Here is a 17500-nt window from a genome sequence, read left to right as displayed (position 1 = left end):
GGATGTCAGCATCTTGCCCCTCTCACACTGGTTATAACCCACTACCCAAAACTATCCACTGAATATCTAAACCTTCTGCTAATGTAAGATGGATTATTCATTGAATGTCACAGTATCCCCACTTCCTACCCCTGCTGTAACTTATCTCGTTTTTCCAGGGGTGGTCAGTGAGTTTGGTAGCTGAGGTATGTATAGATAGATACATTATATGTATGTGTATATGTATTATATACATGTATATATGTACTATATATATGTAAGTATATATGAGATATATACATATATTTATATATATATATATATTATATATATATATGATATGTATATGTATATTATATATGTATATATATATATATTGTGTATATATATATATATATATATATATATATATATATATATATATATATATTAGAACCTACTGGTCAATTTTTTACCAGATACATATGCAACTGTAATAGCCAAAATGCCCTCTTAACTTCTTGACTGCTCCTTTTTTTTTTTTTTTTTTTTTTTGAGATACGCTTGTCGTTACAAAGCCTCAAGATCCAATTTCTTTCTCATTATGGACATGGGTTCGTTTCCCGTTACCGAACATCACAATTTCTTTAAACAAAGAAAAAATCTTTAAACTGAACCTTCAGGCTTTGTAGTGACAAGCATATCCAAAAGTAGAGCAAAGTATTCAATGATTTAAGGAGGCATTGTGGCTATTACAGTTATATATATATATATATATTATATATATATATATATATATATATATATATATATATATATATATATATATATATATATATATATATATATATATATATATATATACACACACACACACACACACACACACGAGAAAATAACTTGGCACAGTGTATTTTACGTATATATGTATTTTGAAAATGTTGCAAACTAATGTGGAATGGAGTTGATCTATGAAAATCATGAGGTTTTAATTCTTGTGTTAGATGTTGGTTACATCAGCAAACTGAGTTTTTTTATTTACCTGATCGAAATTCGTTGTATATAACTGTATGTATGTATATGTAGATATACACTCACGTATGATGTTCACTCACACACATACATCGTTCATGCGAACGAGGAAAGTGAAACAGCGGAATGCAAGATATGTCGCTGTTACGATAAGAAATTTCCAAGCAAACGTCATATAATAAACGAAAAAAGTCACGTCATTACAAAAAGCAACTGGTATTGAGGAAATAAAACAATTAACTAAGACGATGCTCACCTTACGCTGAACGTTGATCTTCAGATGAGGAATATCTCTCATGGATGAACCCAGGTAGTGGATTAACTAAGGGGAGGTTAAGGACTTTAACACGAATTAATTATAATCCTAAATTTGTTTCAATCTTCGAACGTCTGAGCAGGATGAAGTCGAGGGTACTATATAGACTTGGAGATGAATATTATATTGTTTAATATCATTTTTAGCGGTAATGATGCCGATTCTAAGAGGTTCATAGAGACAGTGTTGATACATTACATTATTGTAGTACCACGGAACCAATCCATTTTAATTTGTGATTTTTCATTTGAAAATACAAAAAAACACTATTCTTTTGGCCTTTTCTGAGTATTCATGATGATTTATTCTGACATTCAATTCCTTGCACTTCTGGGTCAAATAAAACTATTTATAGTCGATAATTTCAACAATGTTGCTACTCTGTTGAAGGACAGTTTCCTACAGGCATGTTTTCTCAGTAATGTTATGTTAGAAAATTTATATAGAATTAATAATTCCAGCTTTGAATTAATGGCAAGCAGTGTGTTCTTTGGTTCATTCTTGCGGTCACAGTTTAGTTGTAGAATGTAACCGCAATATACATACAAATACATAGACATATATATATGATATATACATACATACATACATTCATATACATGCATATATATGTACACATATATGCATGGAATCATACATATACTTTCACACACGCATATACATATGATTGTGTGTGTACACACACACGCGCGCACACACACACACACACACACACACACACACACACACACACATATATATATATATATATATATATATATATATATATATATATCACTATACTGTATACACACATATATAAATATCTATTTAGCTATCTATCTATCTATATCTATTTTTATATGTAATCCTATTTATCTGACTTTTACTTACATTTGTCTGTTTTATGATTTTCCCAATTTCGCGTATTGGCATTGCTGTGAAACTGGCAATAATAAATACTTGGTTTTTTGTCCTCTTGTCAATGTAATTACGAAGGATTGATTGTTCACTATGTATGCAGTAATCTAGTATTGTTAATGCAGCATGTCTTATAAATATTAATCACAATGAACATAATCAGTACAGGTATCATATTACTTATTGGTAATAATAATAATAATAATAATAATAATAATAATAATAATAATAATAATAATAATAATAATAATAATAATCGTAATAATAATAACTAATATTTTTATTAAATATATGAATAAATGAATAGATCAAAATGAGGAAACGAATCAATATCATTATTATTATTATTATAATTATCATTAGAAGACCTTCTTTTTAGGCAAATGCTGTTAAAAAGAATGCAGAATTAAGTGAGTTGATTTTATATATTGTTTTTTTCTATATTTCTTACAATTCGCTTCTCAGGCTCTGTGATGTTTCTGAGTAACTGGCCAATATTCATATTGGGAATTAAAAAAATATATATAAATGCTGTTCTAATAAAATAAAAGATTACCCTCAGTATTTATCATTTTTTAAAAATATCCAATATGAATGTTGGCCAGTTAAGACAGTTATTATTATTATTATTATTATTATTATTATTATTATTATTATTATTATTATTATTATTATTATTACTATTGGAAAAGTAAATCCACAATAATATGTCTATGACAAGATCAAACAGTCATATTATTGTGGATTTACTTTTCCATTTCATTATTAACTCGTGTGATTATGAGTTTTCTTTGGATTATTATTATTATTATTATTATTATTATTATTATTATTATTATTATTATTATTATTATTATTATCATTATTATTATTATTTTTATTATTTTTATTATATTATTATTATTATTATTATTATTATTATTATTGTTATTATTTATTATTATTATTATTATTATTATTATTATTATTATTATAAACAGTAAAATAGAATAAACAAGTAGATAAATAAAATGAGAAGTAAATATAATAAATAGATTAATCGAAAGAAGAAGAAAAAAAAAGGCCTCCACCCAGTTCTCGAGGGATTTATCTTTCTTCCTGGTTTATTCCAGCCCACGCCAGAATGTTTACCTTATCTTTCCATGCCATGAATTTTAATCTTTCTCAGCATCTCTATACTGCTTCATTGCTAATCCCAAAGGGTTCCTAGGGATACCTTTTGCAGCTGCAGAGCGGACCCTCGCAAATGTGACTCCAGTTTAGAAAGTTGGTCTCTATAGTTTTTAACACTTCGAAGTACAATTTTTATAATAATAATAATATTATTCTCTGTTCTAAAGGGTCCACAATAATACAAAGTGTAAAAAGTCCGTGTATAATTATGAAGACTTTACAGAAAGCTTTCGAACCCTTCCCTGGGTTCATCTTCAGTCCCCCCTAATAATATTATTATTATTATTCAGTAAATGAAACCTATTCATATGGAACAGAATGCTGTGTTCGTTAGGAAGAATTAAGATTAAGTGAAATAGGAAACGATTTTGCATATGCGCTCATCAGTAGTTTTTTCAGATGTACTAAATATAGTTTTTTGACATCCTAAAATCTCTCGTAGGATAATTATTGAGCTAAATCTTGAAACGCATAAATAAACAATCAAGAAAATAAATGAAAAGGCTAAAGTCATGTAAGGAAATAGTTTAGAAGGTCATCAGTCTCCGGGAGAAGTTGAAGGAAAGCAGATAAAAATACGTAAAGGGAGAGATTGCTTTAGTGACTTAGAATAAAATGGATTATTATGTTGTACATGCAGGAGAAAATCACTTCAGTTATTTATAAGGACAGAACGTATTTGGCAAAAGTAGAGAAAAAATGGAAAACTTTGAAGATAAGCACTTGGAGTTAGTGATTATTATTATTATTATTATTATTATTATTATTATTATTATTATTATTATTATTATTATTATTATTATTATTATTATTATTATTGAAAAAGAAACCCATAAAATCACTGTGTAACTTGTTTACTTCTAACTATTTACATTTAATTTTACTCCACACTGAGTGTGCAGTAAAATTAAATGTAAATTCTTAGAAGTAAACAAGTTACTCAGTGATTTTTGTGGGTTTCTTTTTCAATCTTCAGAAGAAAACTGAAAGAAGTTTTTGTTTGATTGATTCATTATTATTAATATGTGAAACATAGGAAAAGTGTACTTGTTACGTTTTGCTACTTTAAATTAAAAAAAAAATATTTAAAAAAAATCAAAGTAGCTGGTTCTGAATTCAAGCTTGAATGCCTGAAAGAGATTGTTTTATGCGTGCTCGGGGAACAGTGTGCTACAAATATTTCATGAGAGAGAGAGAGAGAGAGAGAGAGAGAGAGAGAGAGAGGAGAGAGAGAGAGAGAGAGAGAGTATGATTGTGCATAGCCTGCACCAGGCAGACACAGTGAGATAATGAAAAGACCAGAGAATTTTTGTATGTATACATGTGTGTGTGTACTTATATTTGGCATGTATTTGGCAACGACCTTGCCTTTCAATTGAAAGACCTGGGTTCGATCCTAATATGAGTCAGAAATTTGCTTCCGTTCCACATGTGATTATGTTGATTATTTCTATATGTATACACATGTATATAGGAAATATTTTATATTAATATTTCTATATACATCAACAAATCAACATTGTTCATGTTGATTATTTCTATATGTATATCACATGTATATAGAAATATTTATATATAATATGCATATTTGATATAGATATTGAAAGTGCCAATGCTGCTCTAAATTGTGGCCAGTAGAATAAAGATATTGACTAGTTTAGTCAAAACCTCTTCGAAAACAGGCACTCATGGTCAAAGAATGGTAAATAAAACTGAAACCAAATGTGATTTGATAACGTTTTGCTCCTTGGAATCGTTAGTATTTACTTATATTACTAGAGAAAGGATAGGTTCAGCTAAATGTGTGATGAGCATGCGTGTATGTGTTGTGTGTGTGTGTGTGTGTGTGTGTGTGTATATATATATAATAAATATATCTATATTATATATATATATATATATAGATATATATATATATATATATATATAAATATATATCATATATAAATATAAATATTATATAATATATAATATTAATAATATTATAAAATATATATAATATATATATTATATATAATAATATATATATATATATATATAATATATATATATAATAAAAATAATCAATAATATAGTCCCCCACACAAATAAACATATATAAATAATGATGTATGTATATGTTATGAAAATATACTTTACACAACCAACTCTTTCCCTAGTAATATATGCAAATACAACCATTCCAAGAAGTAAGACATGGGTAATCCTTCTGTTTTCAGATTCACCTAAAACTGTTTGGCCACGGTTTGCTTAAGCATTTCAAGAAAGGATTTAATTTAATATTTGTTTACCTGTCACACTGCAGCAGTGCTTTCACTCGCCAGGAATTACTAGACCTTTACGAGTTATCTATCTATCAACTTAAGTATGTTGTGCCTTTTAGATCTCTCTCTCTCTCTCTCTCTCTCTCTCTCTCTCTCTCTCTCTCTCTCTCTCTATATATATATATATAGATATATATATATATATATATAAATATATATATATATATATATATATATGTGTGTGTGTGTGTGTGTGTGTGTATCACATACATACATACATACATACATACATCACATATGACATTTGTGCTTGCGTGTGTTCGTTGCTTGAAGCTGTTCATTTATTACAACCACTGATTTCCTCGTTCACCTCACTCGCCTCTGCCAAACTCCCTCTTTGCTTCTCCTCCTCCTCCTCCTCCTCCTCCTCCTCCTCCTCCTGCCTCACCTACTCCTACCTTCCTATTGCCACGTCTTTAACCTAAACGAACCTTGAAGATGGTGGTATCGCTGCTTTCTTCTGCACTTTCTCTCTCTCTTTCTCTCTCTCTTTCTCAACAGTAGAAATTAGAATGTTTGGTGACAATGTTCGGGGTTGAGAGATTTTAAGATTAATATATATATATATAATCTATATATATATATATATATATATATATATATATATATATATATATATATATATATATATACACACACACATATATATATAGTAATCTCTCTCAACCCCCAACATTTTAAGAGATTAAAAGGGTTGGTTTGGCTGGTCGTGACAGCAGTTAAAATACTGGCTCTCTCTCTCTCTCTCTCTCTCTCTCTCTCTCTCTCTCTCACCGAAGACCAGTGGCACCTTTGCCCCCATTACCCGTCCTGCTGCCTCCTGGCCCCTTTTAAAGAAAAACGAAGTCCCAAAGTGATGAAGGAGCCGATGGGCCAATGAGAACAGCGATTCCTCTCGACTTGATCCTTTTGCGAGCTGTGATTGGTCACGGTCGCCGCTGCTTCGCCTATCAATAATTCATTTTCGCCAGACCAGATCTCATTCTGAATAGCCCACTCCGGGAGGTGTAGGAGCGGTAGCTGGAGGCGGTTGAGGTGTAGGAGGAGGAAGTAAAGGAGCCTGAAGTGTGTAGGAAGAGGAGGAGGAGGAGGAGGAGGAGGAGTCACTGAAAGGAAGTCGGAGTGAAGGCGGTAAAGGAAGATCGAGTTTGGAGTTCGTGAAGGAAGTTTGAGATAGTGAAGCAGCTCTGGAGTGAGAAAAGGAGGTAGTTGAACTGAAAGGAGTAGAATGTAAAGGAAGTAGGAGTGGAGTAGGTCAAGGAGTGGGAGGTAAAGTCTAAGAGGCGAGATGCTCTTGCGGGAGGTTGAGAGTGAGTAGGAGAAGGTGAGGCAGAGTAGGAAAGAGTAGAGTGGCGGCCGAAGTGGAAGAGCTGGGAGTTCAGGACTTCTAGTGGAGTATGGAAAGGAGTACTCCACGCTGGGAGGTATATGAATAAAGGAGTAGAAGTTTGCATTATGAATTGGCTTAAGGAAAGTTGAAATGCAAAAAGACGAAAGGAAGATAAGGCTTAAGTAAATGCAGTACAGGAGTTGACTCAGACCGAAGTACAAGAAGGTGCAAGTTTATAAACAAGTAAAAAATGCACCGAACAATCGTGTTTTATGTACAGCATATAATGCTGTTTGAGCCGTAGCCCATGGAACTTTTAGGCACGGCCCAGTGGTGGCCTGTCGTATAGCGTTGTCAGTCACATGATCATGGGTAAATTTAACCTAAAATAAAATAAGAACTACCAATTTGCAGCCCTCTAGCTTCAGTAGTTATTATATGAGGGCGGACAGAAAAAGTGCGGACAGACAGACAACGGCTTCTCGATAGTTTTTTTTTACAGAAAACTTAAAATGGAGAAAAAGCCTGAGATGAAGTTGTAGGAGGCCAAGGGAAGTTGCTTTAACCAGGGAATGAAGAAGTAGAATGTTACACGAGGCTGAAGTGGCAGGTAAATGATGTTCGGATATACAGAAGTAAAATCTTGTATATTTGAGTTATCCTCTTGATTCCAAATGTCAGATAGTGTGAAAAAAGTTTGTAAGTAGAAGGTTTTGAGCATTCCAGTCAAAGGGAATATTACTGTCGCAGAAAGCAAAAAGTATGTTAATAAATAATTTACGTAAGTGACTTTCATATATATATATACACACACAACACTATGTATGTATATATTATATACACACACACATATATATATACATATATATACACATAATACATACACACACACATACACATTATATATATATATATTATATATATATATAATATATATATATATATATATATATATATTATATATATATATATATATATATTATAGATATATATATATATTATATATAAACACACACACACCACACACACACACCACACACCCCCCCCATATATATATAATATATATATATATATATATATATATATATATATATATATATATATATGTATATATACATATATATACACATACATACATACATGTATATATACAGAGTATAAGTTATATATGAAATTAACGGCTGACCAATATCATTGATAAATAAACCGATAGGATAATTTCTCTCTCTCTCTCTCCTCTCTCTCTCTCTCTCTCTCTCTCTCTCTCTCTCTTCATTTTTTACATTTTAAATTGTTAGTTCGTATTTTTCCAGCTGCCAAGAGCGTAGCATAGAAAAAGTCGGGCAGACAGCTCTAATCAGAAAATTTAATACACCTGTCTTTATTTTCACTAGGTGAGAGAGATGGACAGAGAGAAAACATTTTCAACATGGCGGTATACACAGTTGAATAAAGTTTACAAAATCGGAGTGTGTGTCTGATGTTAAGAGGAGTGTGGCTTAAACATGTAGCTGAAGAAGGATAAAAATGTATGTTGGTTTCAGGAATTATTGCGTATTATAAAAAAAAATATTCTCTGTTATATTGAGAGGAAATCAAATATGAGTACCAAGTGCAGTGGATAATAGTTATATAGTTTTTGATTGATTTAGTAAATCGTATGAAAATTAGAAGTATAATACTCATAATAATATTTCGAAGCTTGGAAGAAAATAAAACATCATTGGAGACTCATAACAATGATGCAGTTGACGAATTGATGATGATCTTAGTTTTCGAATATTTGTTGGACAATAAAACTAGAGAAATTATCAATTGAGTGAGCAGCGGAAATTATGAAATATGAAATGGTATTTTGAAAGAAAGCGTAAAAAATATAAAAGTAAATGTCTGAAATAAACTAGCCGGAATACTGTAGAAAAAGCAAAGTGAATTTGAAGCTTGAAACTTGCATTTTGAAACTGACTCTTGACAAAATAAAAATCCAGATTTTAACATTCATTTTAATAAGAAAATGTGGGAAGTATATCTCAAGATTTTCGATTGGAGTTTTGGTAAGAAGAATATATAAAGGTTCCTCTTGGCCCAGGAACTGAACGAGGCAAAAATGACAACAATGAACTTCCTAAGAGTTTTGTTTTTGTAAAGTGCACACTTAAAAAGCCTTAAGGTTGAAATATTCATATTAAAGAAAAAAAAAATTAAAGGTTAAACATATCTGGACTGTGAAAATGCATTGACAGTGAAAACAAAAAATGAAAAACAAGATTTGGATAACTGAATCGACAAGAAAAACTCTCCCTCCCCCAAAAAGTCCTGTTATTGAATCTGAACCGGACAAGAATAAATGTAAAAAATATAGAATGAGAGAGACGAGTAAGCAAACTTACGCAAAGAGAACAATATAGGAATTAGAATGCGGGGAAAAGGAAACAGCATAAGCCAAATAAATAGGGAATATGTTGAAACGGGGATCAGAAAGAGAAGAAGATGAAAGGAGCGAAGAGGAGCTGAAGAGGAGGCCAATGAAAATTCAATTGAAGGTTGAAGGGGGTTGAAATTGAAATCTCTCATAAGAGAGAAGGGGCCGGAGATTGTCCTAAAGAATAGCCGATGTGCGGTTAATAGGTAAAAAGGAGAAAACAATTTGGGAAGCCCCGGAGAGAGAGAGAGAGAGAGAGAGAGAGAGAGAGAGAGAGAGAGAGAGGGCGTCGTCATATAAGTGCCATTTGAAGCAAGAAAAACGAGGCTATTTAACATAGTCATAGCAAAAATGAAAAAAAAGATTAACCCCAAATTCTTTGGCAGGTTTTTTTGCATTGAAAAACTAACGTTTCAATATAAACAACTTGTAAAGAAAAATCAATGAAATGGCAGAGAAAGTAGGATTAAACAAACAATGATTTAAGCGCTTCAGCGGCGTGGTTGGAATGGTATTAGCGTCCCACCTCGGTGGTCGCGGGTTCGATTCTCGGCCATTCCATTGAGGAGTGAGAGATGTGTATTTCTGGTGATAAAAATTCACTCTCGACGTGGTTCGGAAGTCACGTAAAGCCGTTGATCTCGTTGCTGAATAACCACTGGTTCCATGCAATGTAAAAGCACCATACAAACAAAACAAACAGTGATTTAGATTACATGTTTGTAAGACTTTAGTAACATGGCGTGATACAATTCCGAAAACAATCACATCTAAAGACGGGGGTCAGCGATCCTTGAAGACTAGTTATGTAAGTGAAAATTTGGATAAATATTTTAATTGACCTTAGATGCAAGATATTTATTGGGTATCTTCTCTTGACTATCTGCTATGCTGAGGAGGTTCTTTTATTAGATATGTATTTCTAATGTATACCTTTCTTGTATTTCCCGTTTCTTTTGGGTGTACAGTTAAAGTTGGTGCCTGTTTGAATGGCTGCCCATTTGTTGCTGGATTGCCCACTTCATCGAGGTGACTTCTGATTAGGGTCACACTGTATTGAGATGTTCTTTAAAAAAAGTGGTTGTACATTTAAAGGAGGTGCCTGTTGAACTTGGATGTCCTTCACAGAGGTGTTTAGTCCAAAGAATTTCCATTATAGGAAGCCTCTGACCGTTGGCAATGGTTGTCCTTAAATATGGGTGTCCCTTTAAAAGGGCTTGACAAATAACTGAGCTACCTGAGTCACCTGTTCGACAGGGCCTCACTTTCAAAGGAATTCTCATTTAATGGCATTGTCCATTTCAGGGAGTTTGTAGGTCAATAGCTGTGTCCTTTAGTATGAACAGCGTTGTTCTTGAATATGGATGGGTTTTTAAAGCTGTTGTCGGTGTAGAGCTTTTATTTTTTTTTTTTTATGGATTCTGTTTAAAGTAGGTGTCCTTGTAGAGGATTCTCTGTGCAGGTGGAAAATGGGCGTTAATGTTTCAACGGGATGTCTATTTTTATCCCGGGGCTTTGCTTCAAAACTAAATGATTAAACGAACAAATTAGATATATATATATATATATATATATATATATATATATATATATATATATATATACAAGAAATAAGTGAAACTCACGTCTTAGCCGTTCAGTGGCTATATTTATTGAACCACCGTTTCTTAATCCTCACATAATCGTATAATATTTATAAGGAAGGAAATAAAAATATCGTAGTCAATTACAGTTTATATTCTTGTATTTAGTTTAGAGTCTTGCAGATTCTTGTAAAACCTTAATCATATTTGGTTTGATTTATTGCAGATTCTTGCAAAACTGCATAATGCCACCAGGGTTCGATGAAGGACGGCTAGGTAAGTGCCTTTGTCTGAAGTGGTCACACACACGCACATAAACACACGTGCAAATTATATATATATATATATATATATATATATATATATAGATATATATATAGTATATATATATATATATATATATATATATATATATAATATATATATATATATAACTTGCACTTGTGTGTTTGTGCGTTATATATATGTGTATAGAATCTACTGGTCACTTTTTTACCATTGTAATAGCCGCAATGCCCTCTTAACTTCTTCCAAGTTCAAAGAAATTTGAAGAAATTGTGATGTCCGGTACCAGGAAACGAACCCAGGTCCCATAATCACAAAGAAGGATTAAAATTCTACTCCTCATTCATACATATTCTATCGTTTTCAGATATACTTAATTGAGTTTGAATAGACCCATCCTCACCATCTTAGCCAAGTGGGCAATTATTTTTATTGCTTTTTCAGACTGAAATATATATGTAGAATCTACTGGTCACTTTTTTTGCGAGATGCATATGCAATTGTAATTGCCACAATGCCCTCTTTGTGATTATGGGACCTGGGTTCGTTTCCTGGTACCGGACATCACAATTTCTTCTTTAAATTTCTTTGAACTTGAATCTTCGGCTTTCTAGTGACAAGCGTATCCAAAAAAGAGCAAAGAATTCAAGAAGTTCAGAGGGCATTGTGGCTATTACAGTTGCATATATATATATATATATGTGTGTGTGTGTGTGTGTGTCCGTGCGCGCTGGCGATGTAGAATGACTCAACAATTTGAATCTTTTTTTTTTGTAACCAAACGATTTGGTAGCATCAGAACATTAAGGATTCTCGGAATCAGTTTGGATTAAATACTGATGTTTACTACCTGGCGGCAGAATTTAACACATCTTTTGACTGAAAACTGTTTTTGACCATATTTAAAAAGAAAAAAAAATAATAATAATGGTGGTTAAGCTTTTGTCACTGTATATCTTAATAAGTGAAATAAATATTATTATTATTATTATTATTATTATTATATTATTATTATTATTATTATTATTATTTCTGATGGCCTGGAATTAATTAAAGATAGATTCCAATTCCAGTGCATGTTTCATTATAATGCTTAGTCGCATCACACACATACACTTATATATGCATGCATATACATATGTATTTATATATTTATTTCTACATACATATAAACATAAATACACTTTCAGAGTTTAGTTAACCTCTTGAACAATTTTGTTCGATGAAAGTACATGCTTTAGCGAAATCAGTGTTTATTAGTATGAAGATTCCCGCAAGATATGTATTGATGCCATTAAAACAATTGATTTTAACAAATATAAATATATATATATATATATATATATATATATATATAGTTATTACATTTATATATATATTGATATATTCATATTAATATGTATATAATATATATATATATATATATATATATATATATATATATATATATATATATATATATATATAGATTGATAGATTGATAACATTATCCATTGCTAGATGTTAAAATTCCAGGGCACATTAGCAGGGAAAAACAGCTTAGGGAGAACCTTAGGCAAATGTCATGGCGAAATATGATTTTATAACAGGAAATCTGTGAAGTAAAGGTGACAGACATGGATGTGAGAGAGAGAGAGAGAGAGAGAGAGAGTGGAGATCGAGAGAGAGAGAGAGAGAGAGAGAGAGAGAGAGAGTTCTGTTCAATTAATTAGGCGAGGGGATGAAATCTCAAGCGTTCAATGATGTTTACTTATGGATATATATACGTATATTAATATTAATACTATATATATATTATATATATATATAGATATATAAATATATATATATATATATATATATATATTAAACAGAGTATGCGTGTGTGTGTGTATACTATATATAAATATATATATATATATATATATTCTATATATATATATATATATATATATATATATCATCTTTCATGTCATTCGTGGAATGAAAAATATTTTCAGACCCGTTTGCGAACAATTATTTACAGTAAAACGGAACAGTTATTTACAGTAAATTACATTTTACGCTCAATTTGGCACATTAACTAACAAACGTGGAGATTCAAGTTGAAAATGCTGAAATGTGTTTCAGATAAGCTCTAAGATTTGGAAGAGAAATGCCGAATTTAAGGGAGTGGTGTTTAAAGCATCAGATGAGTCGATAATGAACTTAGTTGGTTGGGAATGAATAATTATGGCCATGGCTGATTATTCAAAGCACGCGGTGAGAGCGAATCGAGATGTGCTCTGAATAAGTGACCTTCCATCTTTTAAGGTTATGTGTCCATATCTCTTTATCGATTAATATATATATATATAATATATATATATATATATATATATATATATATGGTTATGGTTATTTAAAATGGTTATTTAAAATGGTTAAAAATAGTTGAGATCTGTTGCCAATACCATACCTAACGGTCAGTTAGGTATAGACAATAGCTATGTCTAACCATACAAATAACCATAACTACAGAATAAGCTGGAATTTGTCACATATAATTTATAACAGTAAATGTCAGTCCTAAAGCCAGATGATAGAGTCAATCTTGATTAAACAGAGACAGGTAATGAACCATCTGAAAGGGTACCTGGGATTTGGAATATCATAGATTAAACCTTCCTTCAACCAACGCTTAAGAAGATTAAAGAAAAATTATCAGCGGGTGGGACCTAGTAAAACGGTTACCTTGGTATCAATACTGCCTTTTTTGTAAATTTTCTCATTCATTATCTACCTGAAGAGAGAGAGAGACAGCAGTCTATGATATATAGTGCTTACTTTCTATATTTCGGGTTTTTGTGGGCTCCATTTATTATATGGAGTTCTGTTATAACTACATTTTTACCGGTCATGTATAGTGTGTGTATATATATATATATTATATATATATATATATACATATACATATATATGTATTATATATATATATATATATATATATGTATATATATATATATATAGTATATTATGTATATATATTATATATATATGATATATATATATATATATATATATATATATGTGTGTGTGTGTGTGTGTGTGTGTGTGTGTGTAAGTGTGTGTATGTGTGTTGTTTGTGTTTTGATGCACGTACATATATGTAAATATGCATATATTTCTGCAATGTAGTAATTATGCTTCTTATAACTGAGAATATATATATATATATATATATATATATATATATATATATATATATATAATTGTGTGTGTGTGTCCGTGTGTGTGTGTGTGTTTTTGTGTGGTGTACATGATATATATTGATGAAGTTACTTTTAATTTGGTAATAATTATGCCTCTGAAAAAAGTGAACGGATTTGAATGATTGCAGGCTTTACCCTTAATTTCCTGCCTTGCTTATTTCCGGGGTCAGACAAAGCTTGTCGCTGTGTATACTAATTTGCAATATTAAAAAATCATTTGTTTGAAAACGTATTGATTAATAATTAATTTTTTTTTGGATTTGTAGAAGTTTTAGTAACAACTGCCACTCGTTTTAAAATTATTTATTAACTATGGTACATATGTGAGCATAATTTCAAGTACTGTAGTTTTAAATTATTGTTGCATGTAGTATTTGTATTAATTTTATAACTTTGACGTTATATTGCTTGTACAGTTTCGAATGATATGACGTTGAAATTATTAACAAAGAATAATCATGATTGGGGAACGAAAGTTTCAGTGAGCCACCTTTCCAACTGGAAATTCTAGGCGAAAACCATCTCCTCTCCTTAACATCAAATGCCACTGAATGAATTATTTTTTAATCTTGCGTAAATGTGCCTTTTGTAATATTTTTGGTGATATATTTCCAAGATAAATTATCTGGATGAAAATAATTAGAATTATCTCGATAATCTAAAAAATTTTCATATTTTGGTTTGTACTACTACTGATATAACTGATAATGATAATTATAACAATATTATTAGTATTAGTATTATTATTATTTTTATGTTTATTATTATTATTATTATTATTATTATTATTTTTATTTTTATTATTATTATTATAGTAATTTAATCCTGCAAAAGCCTTAACATTCTTGGAATTTTTGATATCACCTTGGTATCTGTATTACTTTCGTTATATTTCAATTGCATTATTATACATGAAGAAATTAATTGAATTTTTTGCTCTCAGTAAAGAATCTCTAACTTTTTAACGATCAAATATCTAGCTTTACAAATTAAACAATATGTTTTGTCATTATATTTGGGATTCTACTTGTAATTTTTGATCTGGCGATAGCTTTTTAATATATTTTGCTCTCGAGTAGAACACATCTTAAGAGTTTTTTTTTATTATATTTTAAAATCAAATTTGAATCGATTGCAGTGACCGACCGAGTCAATGCAGTCGGTGATGTTGCTGCTCTGTAGTTTTAATATTTTCATAACATCTATAGAATTTCAGTTTGTGGCTTAGTTTTTAAACGCATTGAGATGCCTGCACCACTCCATTATCCTGTCGTTGCAAAATGCATGTAATAGTCCGTCTTGAATGTTAAAAAGTATCTACTGCAGCATTGCAAATTAGCGGTTAAGACTGTACATAATAGGCTACTGGCACATCATTAAAAGCCTGGCATATAAGAGGTTAACTGAGTTTATATATGTCTATAAGACACAATATTTAGCAAGACATTTCATCTGCGTTCCAGAAACGTAGTTCTCAGAAATAAGCTTTGCTTTGGGAACTAATGAGGAAAATGTAGAGGTAAATATGGCAATAATGACTTAGAAAATGCAGTAGAAAGACCGATGAAAACATGGCGAAAGTGAAGAGGAAAGTGCATGAAAAACCAATAAAAAATCCAAGGTAGGATTGAAAGTGGAGAAAATGAAAAGGAAGAGAAAAACTCTGCAAATTGAAGAGGAAAATTCAAAAGTTGAAGGAAATCGTGACAAATAGAAAAGGGAAACAGAAAAGTTGAAGAAACGGAAAAACTTCTACCGAAAAATAGTAGAGATGGAGAGAAACATACTATAACGAAAAAGAGGAAAGCATAGAAAAAATAAAAGAAAAAATTAGCACTAATGACTAGGAAAACGGGACAAAAGAAATATAAGAAGAAGGCTCGGTAATAACGAGCCGGAAAACGCGACAGAAATAAAGAGGAAGACCTGATAAAAATAATAAGAAAACATGGCAAAAATGAGCAGAAGAGCGTCGGGAAAAATCATGACAAAAATAGAGGTCTTTTTTTTCATTCTTCGCACGATGCTTCATTGAGAGTAAAACTGCATTATTTACTCGTGCCGTTTTTAAAACGGATGCCTTTATTCCTCTCTCTCTCTCTCTCTCTCTCTCTCTCTCTCTCTCTCTCTCTTCTCTCTCTCTCTCTCTCAGGTGAAACAATTGTGCTCCTTCTATGTTGGCATGTAACCTGTCTTTGAAAGTATACCTGTGAGTAATGTTTTATTGCCTCTCTCTCTCTCTCTCTCTCTCTGGAATCAACGATTAATGCACTTTTAAGTCAGCTGTTTTGGGTTGTAGCTCAAGAATTTCCGAGAAGTCTGACTAGAGTCATCAGAAGATCTGTCAAGCTATGAACCATCTTACATAAAAAGCAAATAAGAATGTCCCGAAGAAATGAGTTTTCTGTACAGGGTATAATGCTGTATGAAACCTTATGCCACGACCCATGAAACTCTCAACTGGGGCCCATGAAACTTTCAGCTACTGCCCGGTGGTAGCCCGTGCTGTTGGCACCTATAGCAGTGCCTGAGGCACGAGCATGGCTAACTTTAACCTCAAGTAAAATAGAAAAACTACTGAGGTTAGCGGGCTGCAATATGGTATAGTTGATGATTGGAGGTTGGATGATCAACATATCAATTTGCAGCCCTCTAGCCTCAGTAGTTGTACAGATTGGGAAGGACCTCGATGAGGTATTTCTTACCCCAAACATTCATATCCATCATTCCTATGTCATTCATTGATCTCAAAAATTAAAGGTTTACTTCTATGACCTGAAAGTTATGTCGCTGAGTGCTGTTGATGGTGAGGCTAATCTGTTCGTAGGTTAGAATAATTGTTTGAGTGATATAATAGTGATTTTGATATATATATATATATATATATATATATATATATATATATATATATTTATGTGTGTATATATATATTCTTTAAAAAGTGACT

At 31.3% G+C, this 17500-nt stretch overlaps 1 long non-coding RNA gene across 1 annotated transcript in view; it reads left to right on the top strand.

Moving 5' to 3' along the window:
- The window catches only part of LOC135214123 (uncharacterized), a 253713-nt gene that overhangs the window by 140129 nt on the left and 96084 nt on the right, over nucleotides 1-17500 (top strand). Inside the window, exon 3 of the long non-coding RNA XR_010314275.1 lies at nucleotides 11265-11314. This is a non-coding gene — a long non-coding RNA (uncharacterized LOC135214123). The remainder of the gene's footprint in view (nucleotides 1-11264; nucleotides 11315-17500) is intronic.

The sequence above is a fragment of the Macrobrachium nipponense genome, chromosome 45, assembly GCF_015104395.2.
Source record: "Macrobrachium nipponense isolate FS-2020 chromosome 45, ASM1510439v2, whole genome shotgun sequence".
In the NCBI taxonomy this organism is placed as follows: Eukaryota; Metazoa; Arthropoda; class Malacostraca; order Decapoda; family Palaemonidae; genus Macrobrachium; species Macrobrachium nipponense.
This window is presented reverse-complemented; position numbering and strand designations above follow the sequence as displayed.